The sequence below is a fragment of the Calliopsis andreniformis genome, unplaced genomic scaffold, assembly GCF_051401765.1.
Source record: "Calliopsis andreniformis isolate RMS-2024a unplaced genomic scaffold, iyCalAndr_principal scaffold0046, whole genome shotgun sequence".
Taxonomy (NCBI): Eukaryota; Metazoa; Arthropoda; class Insecta; order Hymenoptera; family Andrenidae; genus Calliopsis; species Calliopsis andreniformis.
In genome coordinates this window covers 935,065-941,058 of record NW_027480455.1, presented here as the reverse complement: position 1 = coordinate 941,058, position 5,994 = coordinate 935,065, and positions in this window count along the sequence as shown.

Here is a 5,994-nt window from a genome sequence, read left to right as displayed (position 1 = left end):
TCTTCAATACTCAATACCCAATCCTTAATCTTCAATCATCAATCGTCAATCCTCAATCCTCAATCCTCAATCCTCAATCCTCAATCTTCAATCCTCAGTCCCAAATCCTGAATCTTCAATACTCACTCCTCAATCCTCAATCTTCAATCCTCAATACTCAGTCTTCAATCCTCAATCCTCAATCCTCAATCCTCAATCCTCAATCCTCATTCTTCAATCCTCAATACCCAATCCTCAATCTTCAATCCTCAATCCTCAATCCTCAATTCTCAATCCTCAATCCTCAATCCTCAGTCCTCAATCCTCAATCCTCAATGTTCAATCCGCAATACCCAATCCTCAATCTTCTATACGCAATCCTCAATCCTCAATCCTCAATACTCAATCCTCAATCCTCAATCCTCAATCTTCAATCCTCATTACTCAATCTTCAATCCTCAGTCCTCAATCCTCAATCCTCAATCCTCATTTTTCAATCCTCAACACCCAATACTCAATCTTCAATCCTCAATCCTCAATCCTCAATTCTCAATCGTCAATCCTCAATCCTCAATCCTCAGTCCTCAATCTTCAATCCTCAATACTCAATCTAAAATCCTCAATCCTCAGTCCTCACTCCTCAATCCTCATTCTTCAATCCTCAATACCGAATCCTCAATCTTCAATCCTCAGTCCCAAATCCTCAATCTTCAATACTCACTCCTCAATCCTCAATCTTCAATCCTCAATACTCAGTCTTCAATCCTCAATCCTCAATACTCAATCCTCAATCCTCAATCCTCATTCTTCAATCCTCAATACCCAATCCTCAATATTCAATCCTCAATCCTCAATCCTCAATTCTCAATCCTCAATCCTCAATCCTCAATCCTCAATCCTCAATCCTCAATGTTCTATCCGCAATACCCAATCCACAATCTTCTATCCGCAATCCTCAATCCTCAATCCTCAATCCTCAATCCTCAATCCTCAATACTCAATCTTCAATCCTCATTACTCAATCTTCAATCCTCAGTCCTCAATCCTCAATCCTCAATCCTCATTTTTCAATCCTCAACACCCAATACTCAATCTTCAATCCTCAATCCTCAATCCTCAATTCTCAATCGTCAATCCTCAATCCTCAATCCTCAGTCCTCAATCTTCAATCCTCAATACTCAATCTGCAATCCTCAATCCTCAGTCCTCACTCCTCAATCCTCATTCTTCAATCCTCAATACCGAATCCTCAATCTTCAATCCTCAACCCACAATCCTCAATTCTCAATCCTCAATCCTGAATCCTCAGACATCAAACATCAATACTCCAACCCCTGTCCTCGTCCACAATCCACAACCCTCAATCCTCAATCCTCAATCCTCAATCCTCATTCCTCAATCCTCGATCCTCAATCCTCAATCTTAATCTTTAACCCCCAGTACGCAATCTTCAATCCTCAATCCTCAATCCTCAATCCACAATCCTCAATCTTCAATACCCAATACTCAATCTTCAATCCTCAATCCTCAATCCTCAATCCTCAATCCTCAATCCTCATTCTTCAATCCTCAATACCCAATCCTCAATCTTCAATCCTCAATCCTCAATCTTCAATCCTCAATACTCAATTTGCAATCTTCAATCCTCAATCCTCAATCCTCAATCCTCATACTTCAATCCTCAATCCTTAACCCTAAATCCTCAATCCTCAATTTTCAATCCTCAATACTCAATCTCCAATCCTCAATCCTCAATCCTCAACCCTCAATCGTCAGTCTTCAATCCTCAATATTCAATCTTCAATCCTCAATCCTCAATCCTCAATCCTCAATCCGCAATCTTCAATCCTCAATACTCAATCTGCAATCTTCAATCCTCAATCCTCAATCTTCAATCCTCATTCTTCAATCCTCAATCCTCAGTCCTCAAACCTCAATTCTGAATCCTCAATCCTGCATCCTCATTCTTCAGCCCTCAGTCCTCAACAATCAGTTGTCAATCCTCAATCCGCAATAGAATATCCTCAATCCTCATTCTTCAATCCTCAATACCCAATCCACAATCTTCATTCTTCAATCCTCAATCATCAATTCTCAATCCCCAGTCCTCATGCTCCAATCCTCAATCCTCAATCCTCAATCCTCAATCCTCAATCCTCAATCCTCAATCCTCAATCCTCAATCCTCAATTTTCAATCCTCAATCTTCAATCCTCAATATTCAATATTCAATCCTCCATCCTCAATCCTCAATCGTCAGTCTTCAATCCTCAACACTCAATCTTCAATCCTCAGGCCTCAATCCTCAATCCTCAATCCTCAATCTTCAATCCTCAATACTCAATTTGCAATCTTCAATCCTCAATCCTCAATCCTCAATCCTCATTCTTCAATCCTCAATCCTCAATCCTCAATCCTCAATCCTCAATTTTCAATCCTCAATACTCAATCTTCAATCCTCAATCCTCAATCCTCAACCCTCAATCGTCAGTATTCAATCCTCAATATTCAATCTTCAATCCTCAATCCTCAATCCTCAATCCTCAATCCGCAATCTTCAATCCTCAATACTCAATCTGCAATCTTCAATCCTCAATCCTCAATCTTCAATCCTCATTCTCCAATCCTCAATCCGCAGTCCTCAAACCTCAATTCTGAATCCTCAATCCTGCATCCTCAATCTTCAGCCCTCAGTACTCAACAATCAGTTATCAATCCTCAATCCCCAATAGAATATCCTCAATTCAAAGTTTTCAATACTCAATACTCAATCTGCAATCTTCAAATCTCTATCCACAAACATCAATTCTCATCACTCGACCCTGAGCGCTCAGACCTCAATGTTCAATCCTCAATCCTCAATTCTCAATCTTCAATCCACAATACTGAACCTTCAATCCTCAATCCTCAATCCTCAATCCTCAATCCTCAATCCTCAATCCTCAATCTTCAATCCTCAATCCGCAATATTCAATCCTCAATAATCAATCTCCAATCCTAGATCCTCAATCCCCAATCTTCAATCCTTAATCCTCAATCTTCAATCCTCAATCCCCAGTCCTCAATCTTCAATCCTCAATGCTCAATCCTTAATCCTCAATCCTCAGTCCTCAATCCTCAATCCTCAACCCTCAAACCTCAATCCTCAACCGTCAGTCCTCGTCCTCAATCGTCAACACTCAATCCTCAATCCTCAATCCTCAATCCTCAATCCTCAATCTTCAATCCTCAATACTCAATCCTCAATCCTCAATCCTCAATCCTCAATCCTCAATCCTCAATCCTCAATCCTCAATCCTCAATTTTCAATCCTCAATCTTCAATCCTCAATACTCAATAATCAATTCTCCATCCTCAATCCTCAATCGTCAGTTTTCAATCCTCAATACTCAATCTTCAATCCTCAATCCTCAATCCTCAATCCTCAACCGTCAATCCTCAATCCTCAATCCTCAATCTTCAATACTCAATACTCAATCTTCAATCCTCAATCCTCAATCCTCAATCCCCAGTCCTCAATCTTCAATCCTCAATGCTCAATCCTTAATCCTCAATCCTCAGTCCTCAATCATCAATCCTCAACCCTCAAACCTCAATCCTCAACAGTCAGTCCTCGTCCTCAATCGTCAACACTCAATCCTCAATCCTCAATCTTCAATCCTCAATCCTCAATCTTAATCTTCAATCCTCAGTACTCAATCTTCAATCCTCAATCCTCAATACTCAATCCTCGATCCTCAATCCTCAATCCTCAATCGTCAATCTTCAATCCTCAATACTAAATCTTCAATCCTCAATCCTCAATACTCAATACTCAATCCTCATTCTTCAATCCTCAATCGTCATTCTTCAATCCTCAATACCCAATCCTCAATCTTCAGTACTCAACCCTCAATCCTCAATTCTCAACCCTCAATCCTCAGTCCTCAGTCCTCAAACCTCATACCTCAAACCTCAGCACTCTCCCTCAATCCTCAATCCTCAATACTCAATCCTCAATCCTCAATCTTCAATCCCCAATACTCAATCTTCAAACCTCAATCCTCAGTCCTCAAACCTCAATTCTGAATCCTCAATTCTGGATCCTCAATCTTCAGCCCTCAGTCCTCAACAATCAGTTGTCAATCCTCAATCCGCAATAGAATATCCTCAATTCACAGTTTTCAATACTCAATACTCAATCTGCAATATTCAAATCTCTATCCACAAACATCAATTCTCATCACTCAACCCTGAACTCTCAGTCCTCAGTGTTCAATCCTCAATCTTCAATTCTCAATCTTCAATCCTCAATACTGAATCTTCAATACTCAATCCTCAATACTCAATCCTCAATCCTCAATCCTCAATTCTCAATCCCCAGTCCTCATTCTCCAATCCTCAATCCTCAATCCTCAATCCTCAATCCTCAATCCTCAATTTTCAATCCTCAATCTTCAATACCCAATATTCAATATTCAATCCTCCATCCTCAATCCTCAATCGTCAGTCTTCAATCCTCCATACTCAATCTTCAATCCTCAGGCCTCAATCCTCAATCCTCAATCCTCAAACTTCAATCCTCAATACTCAATTTGCAATCTTCAATCCTCAATCCTCAATCCTCATTCCTCAATCCTCGATCCTCAATCCTCAATCTTAATCTTTAACCCCCAGTACGCAATCTTCAATCCTCAATCCTCAATCCTCAATCCACAATCCTCAATCTTCAATACCCAATACTCAATCTTCAATCCTCAATCCTCAATCCTCAATCCTCAATCCTCAATCCTCATTCTTCAATCCTCAATACCCAATCCTCAATCTTCAATCCTCAATCCTCAATCTTCAATCCTCAATACTCAATTTGCAATCTTCAATCCTCAATCCTCAATCCTCAATCCTCATACTTCAATCCTCAATCCTTAACCCTAAATCCTCAATCCTCAATTTTCAATCCTCAATACTCAATCTCCAATCCTCAATCCTCAATCCTCAACCCTCAATCGTCAGTCTTCAATCCTCAATATTCAATCTTCAATCCTCAATCCTCAATCCTCAATCCTCAATCCGCAATCTTCAATCCTCAATACTCAATCTGCAATCTTCAATCCTCAATCCTCAATCTTCAATCCTCATTCTTCAATCCTCAATCCTCAGTCCTCAAACCTCAATTCTGAATCCTCAATCCTGCATCCTCATTCTTCAGCCCTCAGTCCTCAACAATCAGTTGTCAATCCTCAATCCGCAATAGAATATCCTCAATCCTCATTCTTCAATCCTCAATACCCAATCCACAATCTTCATTCTTCAATCCTCAATCATCAATTCTCAATCCCCAGTCCTCATGCTCCAATCCTCAATCCTCAATCCTCAATCCTCAATCCTCAATCCTCAATCCTCAATCCTCAATCCTCAATCCTCAATTTTCAATCCTCAATCTTCAATCCTCAATATTCAATATTCAATCCTCCATCCTCAATCCTCAATCGTCAGTCTTCAATCCTCAACACTCAATCTTCAATCCTCAGGCCTCAATCCTCAATCCTCAATCCTCAATCTTCAATCCTCAATACTCAATTTGCAATCTTCAATCCTCAATCCTCAATCCTCAATCCTCATTCTTCAATCCTCAATCCTCAATCCTCAATCCTCAATCCTCAATTTTCAATCCTCAATACTCAATCTTCAATCCTCAATCCTCAATCCTCAACCCTCAATCGTCAGTATTCAATCCTCAATATTCAATCTTCAATCCTCAATCCTCAATCCTCAATCCTCAATCCGCAATCTTCAATCCTCAATACTCAATCTGCAATCTTCAATCCTCAATCCTCAATCTTCAATCCTCATTCTCCAATCCTCAATCCGCAGTCCTCAAACCTCAATTCTGAATCCTCAATCCTGCATCCTCAATCTTCAGCCCTCAGTACTCAACAATCAGTTATCAATCCTCAATCCCCAATAGAATATCCTCAATTCAAAGTTTTCAATACTCAATACTCAATCTGCAATCTTCAAATCTCTATCCACAAAC